Source organism: Lonchura striata, chromosome 6, assembly GCF_050655825.1.
Source record: "Lonchura striata isolate lonStrDom1 chromosome 6, ASM5065582v1, whole genome shotgun sequence".
Lineage (NCBI taxonomy): Eukaryota > Metazoa > Chordata > Aves > Passeriformes > Estrildidae > Lonchura > Lonchura striata.
The window spans coordinates 15,109,297-15,127,923 of record NC_140708.1 but is presented as its reverse complement, the minus strand read 5'-3'; the positions used below and the strand labels follow the sequence as shown (position 1 = coordinate 15,127,923).

Here is an 18,627-nt window from a genome sequence, read left to right as displayed (position 1 = left end):
GTGAGTAGCAAGAATCTCTCCTTTGAGACAGAAATACTTTAAAATTATCTTCTGAAACGGGATGCCTAGTATAGACTTGCTGAGGGAGGGTGTGGGAAATAGAAAAAGAAAACCCTTTTCAACAAAAGAGGTACTGCAGTGGTGAGCTCGATGGTGCCACCCAGAGTACCTTTTTGCATAATATATGATGCTCTGTATGGGTCTGGAAACTGGGAAGATTAAAGCAGATGATCTTTCTGCATGCAAAGCAGCCAGAGACAGCATGATGGATTATTACTGAATACATTTCTGGCCGTGCATAATTGTGTTCTGATCTTCCTTGTTGAAGTTCTACCACCATTCCTCTGCCAGACTATGTCATTTAACTCGTAAGAGCCAAAACCACTATTTACTTCTCCATGTTCTGACCATAGCTCTCTCTGGGGTCACTTGCATTTGAAGTATGTTACTGCCAGCTCCAGTAAAATATTAAAATGGCATCAAAACATCCAGAGCAGACCAGCAAGGTGAATCAGGCAACTGGCTGCATGTAAGGTCTGGACAAAGATTGTCTGTTCAGATTTTAATAGGCATGAGCTTTGTTTAACACTTTGTGGTTATTTCTGCACTGTCTGATATCTGATTTGCACTGAGAATATTAATGCAAAACAACGGGGGGGGGGGGGGTTCTGTCATTTCCTTTCCTGTCATTTCTATTGGACCTTTATCAGAAAAATATTGTGCAGTGTATTTACTGAATAAGGGCTAAATAATCCTTAACATGTAGTGGTGAACAGTACAGAAGAAAAATTCTCTCTTGCTTACAAATGAAAAGCAAAGTCAAAATAAGGTGGTTGTGTGGAGTGGGAGTTTCAGGAGCCCTGAGATCCAGCTGCTGAGGGACAGGCAGGTGGTCTTGGTCTGCACAGCTGAGCTGCAGCTCTCCTGGGGACAAAACTTCTGGTGACATGGTTTGTACTGCTGCCCTCTGCATTGGTTAGAAGAGCTTTATTGCAAGCTCGTCAGTGTGGATCATTACCTGCCTTTACATCTGTGGGGTGTCACCTACTTCAAATAAGCTATACTTTATCCCCTGCATTTAAACAACTTTTAATTGTACATGGTACCTATGAACACTTAGGCACCTTTCACTTCTTAATAAATACAAGTGAGAAATGCAGAAGCTGCCAGAAAATGTTCTCCTCCTTTCTTTTCTCTTCTCTTTGCTAACTCAATAAAGAAAAACTGGAATTTTAAGGAAAGATGATTTAAATCAAACTTATGTTTAGATTTTTTTTTCTCAGAAATAAATAGTGAAAGTTATTTTGAAGCAAGGTTTGAAATGGAGATATTATTCCTTCACTCAAATCCCAGAAGCATTTCAACAGTCTTTATTTCAACACTTATCATATTGGCAATTACTCAAGATATATATATACACACACACATATATATATGGAAGTATAGATATACCCAATTTGCATTCAGTATTACTGCTGGTCCTTAATATCAGGCTGTGCTAATTAAGTTGTAATGAACAAATGTGCATCATTTGCTTTCCATGCTTTTTCATCTAAAAATGTGAGATTTTTATGTTCATTATGACATTAATCCTCCACTTACATACTGTTACTGAGCCTTTTGGATATAACCTTCAAGAATATTGATGCTTTCTATTTTCACCATTTTAATTTTTAGCCTTAAAAAGAGGTGTCAACCGGTGAAAAGCATACTTTAATGCCTTTTTATGCTGCTCAGCTCCAACTCTAATACTATGCATATTTTTCATTTATTCAAAATTAAAGAGTTTGTGCCATAAGTATAACCCGTGGTATTTTTATGTGATAAATAAATGATACAAATAATACATTTTTTCACTCTCAAAGACATAAATATGGTTTAATTTGGATCAGCACATAGCTAGTAGGGGTATATAATTTTTTTCAATGCTTCCATTTTTTTCTTTTAAGATGTCTGGAATTGTCTCATTCCAATTTGCACAGGACTCAATGCAAAATGCCATGTTTATAGAAGACAATTGGTTGCCTCTAGACAGCAAAAGCTTGGTTTTTCCTGACCTCAAAATATTTGCCATGAGTTGCAGAGAAAGGAACCATTTGGCTCGGCTCTGGTTTTGGCTTTCATTTATCTGAGATGTGCAAGGAGGCACAGAGTTCCTCCCTGTCCCTCCGTTGCTCTGCAATACGTTGGAGCTGCTGGAAATGCCATGGCATGAATTGTTGCCATGCTGAGCAGAGCCTGGCTGTGTGGCTCTGGGGCTCTGAGCCCGACAGTGGGGCCCTGAGCAATAGCTGCAGGCAGATTCCATGGGATCTGCAGCTTCTCCACGGGTGCTCTTCAGTTCTGGCCAGTGCCAGGCCATGGTGTGCCAGGAGAGGCCAACCCCCGGTGCTTCCCTGCAGCTGCACCTCGCTAACAAACGCTACGTTGGCACCTCCTTGCTGAGGAGAGTCAGCCCAGTAAGGGCAGTTTGTGAAAAGAAAATCTGCCTCCAGGATTAGTTGTATCTTGTGAAATCAAGCACTTGTGATGGTTGCTCCTTTTAAAGCCAGTTCTCACCTCTAAAAGGATTCTGAGATGCAGTTTCTTGCCAGGCAGTCCTGTGTTCCCACTTGCAGACCAAACCTCAAGGGCTGGCACCAGAAATAATCCATGATCCATGGCCTAAAGCATACCTGTACTGAATCCCATTAAAAATATATTATGTATGCAGCTTCCCTGTAGTTGCAGTTGCTTTCCTGCCTCTGGGTGACTCGTGGTCAGAAACTGAAGAGAAGTTTCTCTTTCAGGAGCTGTGTGGCCTGTTCCTGCAGCTGAGGGGAGCTGGAGAGGGGTGGCAGCAAAACATAACCGATATATGTCATATCATATATGTCAGGGCCCTCAAAGCCATGGGAAGGCCCTGATGTGCTCCAGGAGATCAGATAGCCTAGAGAGAGATCAAGAACCATGACAGCAATGTCAGTGTTGAGAGGGCAAGAGAAGCATGAGGAGAGCATGTGTATTTCCATCTGAGTGGCTCTCTTTCCATACCTCTTTCCATCCCCTGCCAGGTGCATGTTTCCCCTACATTCCACTAGGAAGTTGCAAGCAAGAGCTTCAGATATGAGGTAAAAATTGGAAGCACAAACCTGTCCTACAACCACACAGTATTTTTCTTTTTTTTTTTCTTTTTTTTTTCTTTTTTTTTCTTTTTTTTTCTTTTTTTTCTTTTTTTTTTCTTTTCTTTTTTTTCTTTTTTTTTTCTTTTTTTTTCTTTTTTTTCTTTTTTTTCTTTTTTTTTTTCTTTTTTTTGATGGCAGCATCCCACTGCTGCCTCACTGGGCTGTTTTGCCTTTGGGACTTGTGGGGTTTTCACTGTTTTCACTCTTGTCTGTCATCTACGTCTTAGGCACAGTCCATTTTTCCTCTAGAGAATTGTTTAAGACAATGCACTGAGGAATTAGTTCATGCAAGTCATTCCTGAGCACAATCAAAAAGCCTTGAAAGTGATGAAATGTGTTTGTGTCATCTGTGAATGCATTGATATTTATCCCTATTATCCTTCACATTTTCAATTCAAGCAGCCACATAATTTATCAGCTCTGTTGTCAAATGCTGCATGTAATTGTGTTAAGTAGCAAGCTTGATGGGAGAGGGAGGAGCAGATAGGGGGAGATAACCATCCACTTTTTCCCAGGAGAATTGCAGAGCAGACCTTGCTTTGAATTTGGTGGCCATCTACTCTTTTCAAGTACTCCCATGGCACATATAAAAGTGGAGCAAATGTTAGAGTGTAGTTCAGCAGGGACAACACAGGTAAATGTTTCACTGGATGCAGAGCACGAGACTGGAAATGCTTCGAGGGTTTGCCAAGATGAACAGTTCCACAGCAGCCCCTTGCTCACTGACATCACTCTGAAAATGAAGTCCCTTGGATACAAGACACCAGTGGTCTTCTTTCAGGATCAATATTATGCTACTTTGAGTAGAACTTAGTTTAGTTCTATCAGTCTCCTTCATGAAAACGTGTACACAACATGGCTAACAGATGGCACCACTTAGACTGGGGATGTCAGCTGCAAAAGTGGCTGCAAAAATCTACTGACATGCTTTAATTTCTGTAGGAAAATACACCTCTGTCTATGTTCCCTGGTTGCTCTGTATGGAACAGCTGTGGAGTCACAGCAGAAGACCTGACAGTCAGATCCCTTAATGTACTTTGCAGAGTTGCTAATTAAGACACACAGTAAGGGAGAACACCAATAAAATATGTCTATGAAAGTAGAAAAGGGGACAGCTGGTGGACAAGGGCCTCTACTTTATTCCCCACACTAAGTCTACTGCAGCCTGTGTGACAGCTGGTTCTTCTGTGGCTTCTCCCTTTCTCCATTTCTCATCATGACCTCTGGTGTGTTGACAGAACAGTCCTTTGGAAAGTGTTCTTGCTTATGTCTTTGTCAAAGACGCATGGACAGATTCTCACCAAGATTTTTTGCATCTTGTAAGCCTAAAAAATAACATTGAAAACACGTAGATCTTCCTGCTAGCTGTTATCTTTCACTCTGGAGGAGCTGCAGTACAGGGAGCATGTTGGGAATGGACAGATATCTAGATGGGTTTCTCTGGACCTGGTAAGCCTGGCTAAGAGAGAGCCCTTCTGCAATTCTCTTCTTCCAGCACACTTAGAAAAGCACTGATGGAGTACACTGCTGTTGGAAGGAACAGACTCAGTGCCTGCAGTATGGGGCAGGGTAGTAGGGAAAAAAATCCTTTTTCTTTCTTTTTTTTTATTCTTTTGATCGTGAATGGAGATATGGAAATTGCAATAAAACTCTGTGTTCTCCCAAGGTGCTTTGCTCATAGGAAAATGGAACCTTGTGACCGGGAGCCTCAGCACTGTAAGAACTTTATCATTAAGCCTAGTCTTTGAGTGGGATGTGTTTAAAAAGAGATTTCTTTAGTTTGGTTTCCCCATGGAAAGTACAGAGCAGTGGTGTTACTCCATCAGTAGAAACTTGTAGGGCTTTGCCTTTTCCCCTGTTGAATGCTGAATTTGTGCTGTGACCCTTAGCTGGCATTGCTTGCTTGAACAGGACAAAACAAGGCAGCTACTGAGCTGTCATAGGGATGGGGAGGCACCAACTCCTACCAACCACAGAACCCTTCAGCCAGTCTGGCAGGGAAAAGCTTTTCCTGCTGCAATGAAACCGTGCCCCATGCACTGACTGTGAGGGAGAAGTGTTGTGCTGTAGCTTGGGAAAAAAAAAAAAAAAAAAAAAAAGGGAAATAGGATGTGGTCTGCTCTGGCGTGTCAACCATTTGGAAGCACTAGCAGTGACAAGTGCCTGTCTTAGGCAGAACAGGGGGTGTGAGGGATTTGAGCAATAAGGTTTGTCAGACTGGTAGTCTGATGTCAGCCCTCACTGTGCCAGAAGAGCAGCTTGTCCCCCGTCAATAGATTAGCAGAAATTTCTGTGCTTCTCTAGCATATTAACAGCCATTTGCCTCTGTTTTGCTACATAAATAGATTAAGCTTTAGCTGTGCTCCTATCAGGCAAATTTTCTTTGCTTTTTTCTTTTTTTTTTTTTTTTGAATAATCGTCAGATAGTCTCATCAGTTTTGTCCTACAAGCAAAGCTTTGAAAAAACCCCAAAGAGCTGACTGAACAGTTGCTTTTCTTTCAGCATCTGTAGCTGTTTAATATTTTGCTTGTCTGTCTCTTCAGGTGCACAGGGGAGAGAGAGCTGCTCTCTCCAGTCTGTATCAAGACAAGCAGAACTTGATCAGCTGGGGAGAGAGGACGAACTGCCACAGCAGTGCCAAAATTTCTGGCTCATGTTCTTGAACTCTGCTGTTCATGTGTCAAAAATTGAAAGTGTAACAGGGTGACTAGTCCTCAGGCCATAAAATTTGTGTGTGTTTGGGTTTCAGCCAGGTCTTTAGTGGAGATTTTGTGAGTCCATTTTTAATTCTTCCTTCCATTTGACGTGGGAATCGTGTCATTTATGCAATTCTGGAGGTGTGGAACCAGGCAGTTCTTTTTATCATTGCTATTTTATTTATTAATTTATTTAAATTCTATGGTGACCTTTTACCCTTCTTATAAAATCAGAATTTTATACATATTTAAAGCAAACTGACATGTGAAGGAGTTTTATATATAGGTCTGGATTCTCACTACCACATGCTAAATGGACTTACATTTGCTGAAACAAAAAAATCCTGATAATGCTGTTGTAATATAGACACCTGCTATGGTGAGGTCAGGCATCAATGACCTCAGTGACAGAGCTTTCTTTAAGCAATTTTGCAAATAGCAACTGTTTCTTTCATGCACAAATGGTTTTTTGTGTTAAATTTCTGCTTAAGATCCTCATCTAAAGTCAAATCACTACAATGCCACTCCAGTATTTGTCTCACAAGCTGAATCCTTTGTTGGATTTAGTATCTCCTATAACTTTTAACCTAATACTCTTGGCAGATTCTTCAGGCATAGCCAGTAATGAGTTCAAGAGATACTTCATGCCTGAGCCAGGACTTTATTTATCCCATTTCTGTGGATCCACAGAGTGGAAAGACAGGGTAACAATGGCGTGTCTCATTGGCATGTACTGAGAATTCTATTGAAATCATATCCCTAACTACTTTTAGACATCTGAATCCTGTGCAACAACTTACTCTCTAATTAGCTCAAAATGTGTCTGACCTTCTGTGGTGAAACTTTATCAGCATGAAATGAATCTTCCTTGGACAAGGGTGAAAGGAGTTAACTAATCTTTTTCTTTTCTTTTTTTTCTTTTCTTGACAGACTTGCATACCTGGATTTAGGTTCTGGTGATGCTGTAGGCTTTTTCTGTGATGTTGCAGAAATATATTAGTATTCATGACCTAACCTAGAATGTTATTAATGCTCTCCTGCACTCTGCTTACAGTGTGAACATGTAGACAACTGTCACTAATGCTCCACAGCCAGTAACCCAGATTTAGTCTTGCAGAATTTGCTCTTATACATGGTAAAAAAGCATAGGAATTATACCTGGCAGTGGTCATCTTAAGTATAAAAGCATTATCAGGTCTTTAAGTCTGAGCTACAAGTTATTTCCATGAGGTGGAAAAGGCTGACTAATTGTACTTCTCCTTGTATAGAAAGGAGGAATAATAACAACAAAAGCTTTTGAAAGTAGAAGGTGAAGTTTCTTGGCATTTTTTTTCACCTAAATCAGTGATTTCTCTGTAGTAATCAGATGTTGCTCATTTTCTTTATTTCTTTTTTATTATTATAAAAGTATTGGTTTGGTGTGGTTTTTTTTAATCACAGCTGTGTCAGCCCTACTTCCACCCCCTCATTCTCTCAGCAGTGGATGAGAATTTGCTGCAGTGCATTCTGATAGCCTCAGTGCTTGTCCTTTAAGTCAGTTCTGTGGTTAAACAGATACTTTGAAAAAGACGACAGAATCCAAAGAGGATGAAAAATCATCCCAGTTTTCCCTGGGGAAATAATATCCTTGATGTAGAGTCTGTGTTACTTAGTTTTACTCCTGTAACATTTTTATGCTGACTTATTTTTCCCCTTCTCAAAAAGGCACAGGGATCTTGCCAGGCACATGAGATACAAAGGGCCCTAAAATGTATCTCCCTATGTGCCAGGAGAGCAGAGTTAAATACTGCAGCTTTCTGTGAGAGTCCATTTTGTACCACTGGATTACAAGGGAGTGTCACATAACATTTATTTCTGTTTTCTGACCTAGAGAGACAGATGAATAATGTAAGATTGTCATAAAATGGAAAACTGGCTCGAGATTTATTCTTCAAAAGAAACAAATACTATTATTAATTTCTTCCTCTCTGGTTCCTTCTTCTTGACTAGCTCCCTAGCAATCACTTCTAAATTTCGAATTTGCATTTCTGCCAACTTGGCATGCTATATAGAAACAAAGCTTTTTAATAATATATGTGCCATGCCTGCTCTAAAACCATATTTTGGCAAGGGTTTTCCTAACTCGAGCTGGTATCCACTGTCAGAGATTACTTTTCTATTCTATTTAATTCCAATGCAGCCTGAGAGAGGCTGCTATCCAAGGTTCTGGAGAGCAGTGCTGCACAGGCAACTGCTTCCTGCAGGAATTTAGGGGCTGACAAGGAGCCTAAGAAGCAGCCCTGGAAATTCAAATCCTGCATGCAAAGAGCAGAGCTTCTCACTTGACTGTATGCCCAGTGAGGTTCAGAGCTGTTGCTCCTCGGGGGTTTTTTGGGGATTCATGAACTTGCTGCATCCCAGAGAAGCTCGGTGCTAAAGGTCTCTGCTGCTGCTGATCACCCCGAAGGGCAGGGCTGGACACAGAGGGTTGGTAGGACCTACATCAAGGTCCTTTCAATTTCCAGCACTCCACGGGGAGGCTTTTTACAGAAACAGCAGGTTCCTGCTGATTTCTGCCAAGCCAAAATCAAAGACTGTGGGACAAAACTATTGGTAGTGAGAAATCAGTAACTAAGGCATCCTCACTTCACTTCTACCAGGAGCATATCCACAGATGTAAGTCCCAGGGGGAGGTTCTTAATATTTTTCTGATCTGCTGAATCACAGAAGCTTGATATGACACAGTTTTCTTGGGCTTTCTTGCACTTTCTTGGGTTTAAGTAATCTGAAATTATGATGCAGTTACTTTTTTTAGAATTACTAGTTCTCACTAGAACGATACCAACTGTCCCTGGATTTACTGCACCCTTAAAAGCTTACCATTCACAACATGCTTTAGGATATTCAATTACTGAATCACATATACTAAAAAGTAGAACCATAGTGTGGCCGGGTTATTGGTCATGGGTATGAAACTGTAAAAACCTATTTTAGAAAGGGATTTTAGAAAGTGTTTGTGCCACAACATAAAATTAAGTTCCTCAGTATATTGATATTTGTGCCTATGTAATTCTATGAATAATTTTATAGAAAACTATGTGATAGGGTGAGTGCTATTTAGGAAATTGATACAAAGAGATACAATAACATTTTGTTAAAAGTAATACAATAATTGAAGCCTGTTCTTCCTACAATTCTCATGGCTTTGTTTCTGAAAGCCAACCAAAGTTAGAAGTTTCTGAGGCATGAAATGCTGGCAGTTAAAATGTATTTTTTTCTTCTATTATAGAGAAATACATGTGAAGGAGAAACTTCAGAAGGATGAGGGTGTTTTTTAGTAAATCTTACTTCAGAATGAACATTCTTCCTTATTTTGAGGTTTGGGAAGGGTTTTTTCCCAGTTAGATTGTTTTTTATTGTTTGTGACACTGACTGTGTGCTAACATGCACTGATGATATGCCAAATGGCATTCTTTTATTTATAAAGCATTGGTAAATTACTTCCATTTTAAGATAATTTTTTTCTTTGTTCTGTGGCAAAACAGCTTTAGTTTTCATAAGATAGAATTGCCAAAAATTTTCAGTATTTTTTTCATAAAGAGATATAAGCTGCATCACAGAGCTGCATCAGCTTTCCACTGAAAATTTAGAAAAAGTGGTGAAAAAAGTGCAATGTTTCAACTTCAGATTAAAACCCAGCATTTTTATCATTAGGAAGATAACAGTAAAAATGTATGACCACCATCAATTCCCAGAATCAGCAATCACTGTAGGTAGTTTTTTGATTTTCTGCTCCCTTACTCTATCAAATTGTTGCATTTGAATATTTAGCTCAGCTCCTTTGATCTTCTTCCTCTATTCAGCTCACGTTTCTGTCTGTACTTCCTCACATTGACACATAATGAGGAATTATTTATAGATAATCGAATCTCTCTCAGTTTTGTAGCCACTGTGAGCCTGCCATATTGCATACATTTGTCGATAAACTACAATGTGATTTATTTCAATGCACCTAAAGCCATCTTCACACATGCAATTAATTTACAAAAAGATGTTCTCCTGCACTGCAGAATTGTTTCTTTCAGGTATTGTTCTCATTTTGACAAGCTTGAATAACAAAACCAAAGCTAAAAAGTAGCTGTAGCAGCCCCTCCATTGTGACTATACCAGTGGTATAGTCAAATATTGTGAAATACCAGTGGTTCATGTTTTTAGAGTTGTGTTTTAGCTCCTCCACAGACATGCTCTTGTTGCATGCCGTCCTCAAAACTCCTTCATTTCTCCATTTTGTCACCATATTTTTGGATGGCATTTACAATATACTTGGTGCATTCTCAGTTGCAAGACTGTGTCTATGATCTGTGGGCAATATAATGGGAAAAGCTTATGCTTATGCATATTTGTGGGGCAAGATGGTATGGCTGGAAGAGGTACAAAGCACACGTGGAAGAATGAGACAAGTGTATGGGAAACCAAATGCAGCAAAAATTAATTTTTATCTCCTGCTTATTTTCCTAAGCACACTAGCATCTATCTATCTTTACAATAATGATGGCCCCACTGGCAGAGAATTCTCCTGTTACTATACTGCAGCACAGTGAGTTTCCTGCTTATCCCAGCTGTCACATTGCTGAAGTGTCCTGGGATATGAAGCTGTCAGCTTGCTGTGTGGAGCCAGACCCACGTCAAGCAGCTGCCACCCCATATTCATAACCTATCCTGAATCAGTCTGAAGGCTGCATGCCTAAAGGGACACTCAGAAAGTCCTTAAATACCCAGCTTTCTTATCTAAAAAGGAGTTCTTGTAACTTACAGGTATCACCCCAGTAGGTGTGTATTTAAGGGCCTTTTTCTTCCCTTCTTCTAGCATATCTCAAGTTTGCAGCAAAATCTGTATTTCACCAGGCATGCATATACCCAGTGCACATCCAATCTTTGACCGTCTGGGTGGATGCTGTTAGCATTATTTATACATTACCAGACATGGGCTGGAAGCAGCAAGATAAAAGCTGTATTTTATGAGTGCTCCCAGAAGCACAACCCTCAGTTGCATAATTACCTGTGGCATCTGCTGGGAGACGTGTGTTATGAAGCAGTGGGAGCTATTAATTTGCACACAACTACTACTCTGGTTTTCCCTCATTTGTCAACTGACCACAGCATGCTCAACAGCCTCTTCCTCGTCTAGAGGAGGACATTATCCCTGCTTTCTTCTGCAGCCAGGCACACAATAAGCAGCACCTGCTGGGAAGGCAGAGGAGGGGGTGGAGGTGTCCCACACCACGTGTCTGTGACTGCCTGAGGATAACAGGGGTAAGAGACACTGCACAGCAACACTTGGTATGTGCCTGTGTGAGCAAGAGAGAGGTAGAAACAGGTTGAATGTATGCTGCAGGCTTCCTCTTGGCCTCCTGCAGTACTAGGAAGAATTGTACCTCTTTAATCAAGCACATAACTCTAATTAATAATGAGGAAGGCCATCCTGCCGAATTAGGGTTTCCCTGCTGACCCTGCAGGATGTTACTTCTGAATCTCATCAAATCTGCATTCATTCACCCAACAAAACATCGTTCATGAATAACTTTCATTTTTGCCTGATGCTTCAGCTGTCTGCCTTTTCTTCCCAATACCATATTTTCTTGCCCATCTCCATAAATGTAATGCTAGACAACACCTATTTCTTTCACTCTTCTAAAGAAAGCATTAGTCCAAACTAATGCACTTAGTACGTGCATTTGCATTTTTACAGTGGACAGGAGAACAAGATATGCATTTGAGAAGAAGAAATGCTTTCTGACAGTGAGGATAATGAAGTAGACTTATTTAGGTAGGTGGTCTCACCAGGACTAAAAGGCTTTAAGAATAGTTTAGACTATTTTTCACCAAAAGTGCTGTAAGGTGTAGTTGAGTCTGTCTGAGGGCAGGAACTTAAATGTGGTGATCATTCAAGATCCCTTGCATCATCATTATTCTTCAATTAATATAGCACAATATATTCTACAAGTTCAACTCATTGCCTGCCACTGTTTCCAGTTATGAGTTTTTGGCGTTGGGGGGACATAAATATAAGAGTAATTAATAAAGATGGTGACATTTTTAGTGACACTTTTAGGTACCTCCAGACATGAGATGAGGTACTAAGCTGTACCTTAGCTTGAAAACATAGTTGTGCATCTCTGAGAGCCCTTCAGCCATCACGGTATTCCATGTCGGAGCTTCCATGGCTCCTGGGAAGGAGCTGTTTCTGTGGGGCTTTGTAATGGCAGTGCTGAGAAGCAGACAGGGCACACAGCTCTCAGCCATCCCACTGCCCTGCAGGTAAAGAATTGAGGCCCCCAGTGTTCCTCCCATAGCCCTTAGATAATTAAGGATTTCAAGCATGCTAAGTTGTGGTAATTACCAACCAATCTTCCTGCTGCATGAGTCTCTCCAGGAGAGGCAGTGATTTCGGACTGCTTGCTGTAGATGCTGTATGCAAGCAGCACTTAGAGCAGATGAATATCACTGGAAAGTGTGATGTACTCCCCCTGTCAGATTTCAGCTTTGGTAATTAAATTCTTTCCACCTACATTCCCCTTCCCATTTCAATGGAGAGAGGTATACTTCAATTATTTTTCTAAATATTTATGTAGAATTAAGGGGGGGAAACTAAATGTTTCTTGCTGTCCATTCCTCATCTGGTTACAGCTGAGCAGTGAGAGTGTGAGCCATCTCTATCACTACATTTGAATGCTAAAGTGCTTTGAGAACTTTGGGACATAAAAAGCATTTCATACTAAATCTCATCCCCAGAAATGATTCAATAGCTTCTTAGAAAATAATATCTGCTCATGGACTAACATGGAGTCTCTAACATATGCTATAGATCTGAAACAAGACAAGATGCAGGTGATAAAAGGTGGGCCTGGGCAATCAAGCCCAGCAACTGATCAAAACTTGCATAATGCCAGTGCCTCTCCAGATCCACAATTTTGGTTTTTTGTTGTTTCTGGGTAATTTCTAATTGAATTGAAGGCTTTTCCTGAGCTTCTTCCAAGCTATTTCTAAAGTCAATGATCTTGTGAATGAACAGAACCTGCTTTCAGTACTTACTTTCCTATATATTTTGGTTTTGTTGTTTTTTTTTTTTCATGAGCCCAAGTATCTACAAAAGGAGAAACAGTCAAAGCCCCACATCCAAAGGAATTACAAGAGAAGAAATCCATAGTATTCTTGTATAGAATAAGACCTAGTATAAGCCTATTCTAGCACAGAATTGTGGTGTCTCATTTTTAAAGCTCTGTTTTTTTATAAAGAGCTAAAGCATGCAGTTAAGGAAAGTATATAAGCAGATTTGATTTGCTGCAGAGCAGTTAGCTGGGATGCCAGCAGCTTTGCCCTGCAGGCTGCATCAGCTGGCCCAGCAAGGGACACTGTGGTGACTGCAGGGACATGATGTTGACCCGTCCATGACTGCAGCCCCTCTGTGCCACTGGCTGTGGCTCTGTGCTTTGGTGTCTGCTTAAAACTCTGCTTAATGCCTCAATGTTTCCCCAGCTGGTAGGACTCAGTGTAAGTGCTGGAGAGTTTCTAGAGTTGAATCAATCGTTGCTATTGCTGCTTTCTGCCAAGACTTTAACCTTTTTTTGAAGCAGTTGTGCACAACGTTAATGAGTCTCTGCAAATAGAAGCCTGTATTAAATTGGCAGTGGAGTTTGTGCCCTGGAGTTTGTTCAGACACTAAACGCAGCTGAAGGGAAAGTCTGAGTATTATTCTAAAATGTTAAGTACCCAGAATTTCCTCTCTTCTTCAGCTGATGCACAGCAAGTCATCCCTTCTAAATGACCCTGTTAGCTTGAGTTAGAGGCATTTAGTGTTATGACTCAGCCATTACAAGCTGTATCTTTCTATTTCTCATCTTTCCTTCCACTCTGAGGCCAGCTGATGGATGCAGAGATGGGTGAAATGCCTAAAGCAGGTCTCAGCATGCTATGAGCCCCACAGAACTAGCCTTTATCTACCAGGATTGTGGGCTAAACTGTGCATGGGCCATGTGTGTGCTCTCTGAAGTGTGCACACACCTCTACACATAAACTTCTGCTCAGGATGTCAATCTCTATGGTATTTCTGAAAATTTGCTCAGGTTACTGAGCAAGATGCCTGAAATGATGCTTTGAGCAATCTTCATAAAAAAGGTTTGTTTAATAATCATGATATCTGAAGTCTTGAACAGCATTTCAAACCTTTCTTGCCATATCTGATTTTAGCTCTATTTGTTTCACAGAGAGAATATGCAAATCCCCACAACATGTCTCTACTATGAAATGAGAAATTACCAGAATTTTATTGCTGGTTTTCTTCTCTGCTACCTCCTGGACAAAAGCCACCCTCAAATTGTTTCTCTCATCTGGTTGGTATCAGCTAGGCTGACAAAGTAAAACCATCAAGATCAGAAATAATTACAAAAGCTTAAGGGAAATCTGAAATGTGCACATTCTCTGGAAAATAGACAAAGCACATTTTCCAGATCACTGAAACAAGTGAGTATATTCCATATAGGTTTTGTTAAATTATATACTTAAGAAAAAGACACCCTCGTCAATTGGATGGAAGGAATCAAAAGGATTTAAGTCTGAAAGTGGGGCATGGTTTGTGGATTATTAAATGCAGAGAAATATAAAAGACTTTGCAGGATGGAAAAACAAAATGTGACAGGTCTGATCCTCTGTGGCACTCAGGCTTCTGAAGGCACTCATGGCTGATTGGGAAGTGCCACAACAGGGTAGTGGGAGGACCAAGCTCTGCTGGGCAAAGGGGACTGGGGTGAATGTTTCCTGGGGTAAGTGTTTCCAAGGGTAAAGCAGAGGGAGGAATGGATTTTCCAGCATCGAGGTGGGCATGGAAGGATCTATTTCTGCTTCCATGGACCTATAAAATTTCTGCAATACCGCCTCTATGAACACTAGGGACTTTCTGGTGGGATGCTGCCAGCTTTTGGTTTCTCCCATCTTCCCCAGTAAGATGAAAGGGAGGGAACCTGATAATCCTGAGTAGAGGTGCTGGGAGAACAGAGATTCCATGGCTCTGTGCTGGCAGAGATTAGAGCTGTTGAAGATGGTGCCATCAACCTTGGGGCTTCTGGACTCTCTTTGGGGCTCATCTAGGAGATGGCTTTCCTCAGAGCTTGTAAGATTAGGCACACTTTGTAGGGAAGGTACCAGGCAGGGAAAGAGGACTGGAGAGCCAGAGAGGCCTTCATATGCCTGGTTCCTGACTGCTGAGGGGAGTGCCTGAATGAGTCAGAGGTGTGGGGGCAGCTCTGCCTTCTCCTGCTTGCCAGGCTGGGGCTGAGCTGACAGCAGCTCTGTCCTGAGAGGCTGCTGAGTGCACTGTACCCACATGGAGAGGGCAGCAGCCTGGCAGGGCCACACAAACAGGTGTGAGTGCTTGCTGAGTGTGTCCACATCACTGGCTGAGTGAAGAGCAAGTGTTATCTCTTCCAAGGACACAGGAGACTTTTGAGTTCATGGAAACACAAGATTATAAAGCCATCAGTGTAAAATAGTACAGTTTCATTTTCTGAAATGCAACCAGGTAGGTGGAGAGATCAAATTTTGGTCAATTTATTCTCTCACCACCTCAATCCCTGTATTTTAAAAATAATCACTTGAGTGACATTCAAATAGGTCTAGACATCCAGTAAAATATTGATACAGTTTTTTCATTTCATGATGTTTCAAGATTTTCACATGAGGTTGGGTTGTTTTTTTATAGCGTATGTAGCCTGAAGGTTGGATTTGTTACCTAATACTTATTCCAAGCGAAGAGGATTTGGCAGCGGAACTTACTTGTTTTTCAGAGATTTCTTTACTTTGCACTTCCTCTGAGGTTAAGCTGCCAAATAGCACAGCTTGGGCTCTTTTACTGGTTTAGGAAACACAGGGAAAAGTTTCCCCTGAAGACCATTAGAGGTTAGATCTCTTCCTCTAGATTTAATTTGCTGAATTCCACTCATACAGAAGGAAGGAGCTTTAGTACTCTTGGCAGACAACTCTATTGTCATTAACAGCTCAAAATAAGCAGTTATGTGGTAACACTGATAAATGACTGCCCTGGAGGGAGTGTGTACTTAAGAGGCATTACCTCAACCGAATTATAAGGTTGGTAAGTATGCCCCTCCTTCTGTGCCAGTGGAACAGGAGGGCACACTGCATCTCAACTTTGATGCATAGGATTTATGCTTCTTCACTATAGCATGTTAGAACAATCATACAGATATTTCCATGCTGCTTTCAAACTGTTGGAAGGGGTATACTAGGGAAGGGGAAAAGCATGCACATTAGTAATGTTTTTATCTTGTGTTTATTATTTTGTATATTTAGAGGTATGGGTTTTTAGAAGCTTAATAAAACTAGCTGTTGCCAAACAAATTGCAAGTAGACCTCCACGTTGATAAACCCAGCAGTTTAGTAAAACAGTCTCAAGGAAGGTGGGGTTATTGAATTTTATTGTGGCATGTTACATAGTTTTCTGCCTCTGAGGTCACTGGGTATGATGTATAAAATTGGGGTCTCTCAGGACATCAGGCACTCTTTCTTCCATTCTTATGCCTCATTTGTATAATGCAGGCTTTTCTAGCTTTGCTAAAGCATTAGTAATCCATTTGAGTTCACTTAAAAGCTCAGACTTTCCCAGAAGAATATTCATCTTCTCAGATGCAGAAAATCCTGCATATCTTGTGTAATTATCTAGGAGTACTTTCAGACAGAGTAGGATGATGGTCCTTTTGGTTTGGACAAAACATGGGTGTGACATCCAAATTTTTTCAAATAGTTCAAGGAGTTAACAGGGTTTCTTTTTGTATTTCCCCTAACAGAGTCTTGTTATCAGCAGAGATGAACATAATTCTTGTTCAGTGCTAGTCCCTGATTCTGAGAGGGCTTACACATATGATTAGATTTCAGTGGAGCAGCTTGTGTATAGATTTAAACAAGAATTTGTTGCAGGGCTGGAGCTATTGTGAATAAAATCCATATTACCCCTGGGATCATTTGATGAAAGGTGTTGTTATCTGTATCACTTAGATAAGATATGTTGCTTTTACATGAGTGCTGTGGTAGTAGTCAATCCATTTTCTAACATTTAGAATAAAAGATACGAACCCTGGATGACCTGAAAAGAGAATCAACATATCACAGGCACTGCATGTAGATTCCTCCCTGGCACAGCTGGCTGACAGGTATTTAATGGAGTTAAAGGTCATACATTTTTGTGTGTGTCAGGCTACAGTTTGCACACAGATCAGGTATCTTTGATTTTTGTATTCACATACACCACTTAAAAGTTCTTCCTGCTGACTGTTACAGAGCTCAGAATTAGCTGGCTAGCTAAATTCACATAACCTAATTTTTCTTTTGTGCTGTCCACTGCCACTGGCTATTACTAGATGTAGCAGAATTGTCAAAATGCTCAATAGCAGCCACTGATTTGTGGCCAGAGCAGGAACACTATGGATAGGCTTGAAAAATGTAATCTGAATAAAAAAGCATCTGCTGCTTTCCTTGGGAGGTAGTGCAAAAATATTGATTTATTTTTCTCTCCATGCATTACAGAGATGGAAGGGAGAGCTTCTAGCAGCTCTTTTCTCACTGGAGGATTCAAACTCATCAGCCTTCTGAGAGCCCAAGATTGAGGCTCTCATTTGCCAGTCTGTGATCCCTGTTATACTCTGTGGTATGGACATCACAATCAGTGAAGCTACCAAGATGGGCTTAAGGTTCTTGACATTCCTTGGAAGAGCAGCCCAGAGTTTCCTTTGTGGTAGTTTTATTAGGAATGTGCCATTTCTTCAGAAAAAGGCTGAAGTCCTGAGTTTATTCAAGATTGCATGGTTTGCATTTGGTTTCAGTTGAATCAGGATTTCACCCAAACTGGTCTAGACGCGGTCTCCTCGTAAAGTGCCCACCACCTGAGTGATGTAAGGTGTGTGTTCTTACAGGAGCATGTGCCACATTTTGTACAGATTTGCCTGGTTTCCTCCTCATTCCTACTGAGATACTGCTGTTTGCCTTCATACCCAGCCATTTTATATAGAGCTAAAGAGAAGCTGTATTTAACATGCCTTACAAAGAGCACCACCAGCAGGTTCCACCCTTTTCAGTGATACAGAACTCAGCCAGAGGCTGGGGGTTGGATGTGTCTCAGGGCTAGTGTGTGCACACTCCCAGAGTCAAGGGATAAGAGTGGCTGTGGCTACAGTATAACCCATGTGTGCTGGTTCAATTTCTACTTTAGGAGCAGATAAAACTGGAAATGGCTATTTCTCCCCATGGCTGAAATGAGAACGTAGCCAGAGAGTTCAGATACAGATACCTGCTTTGTAGAGACCTGTAATTTGCATACACAATCCTTACTCATGTGTGCTGGGCAGGAATAAAGCCCTAGTGGGATAAGCAGTGCAAAGTCTCATAACCCTAGACTCGAACAATTTTGTGGACAGAACACCTGTCTGTGAGGCACATCAGCACATAACTGTATTCAAAAGTCACCACTACACATGTTAATGACCCAGTTTTTCTTCATTTACCTTCTAGTACAACCGTGTATATAAAAACAGTAAACTCTAGCAACTTTATCTGTAGATTTAATATAGCATATATCAGTTTTGTGCTATGAACTTGGAGCACTTGCCATACATCTCAATGAAGACAAATAAAGTATCTTTTGTATCTAAGGTAGGAAAAAAGTATCTATCTCTAGTGCACTAGGCTCTGCCAGCTAAAGAATGTTGGGATATTTTGACTACAA

At 40.8% G+C, this 18,627-nt stretch overlaps 1 long non-coding RNA gene across 1 annotated transcript in view; it reads left to right on the top strand.

Moving 5' to 3' along the window:
- The window catches only part of LOC144246566 (uncharacterized), a 63,843-nt gene that overhangs the window by 30,390 nt on the left and 14,826 nt on the right, over nucleotides 1-18,627 (top strand). The gene's annotated exons all lie outside the window — the stretch shown is intronic.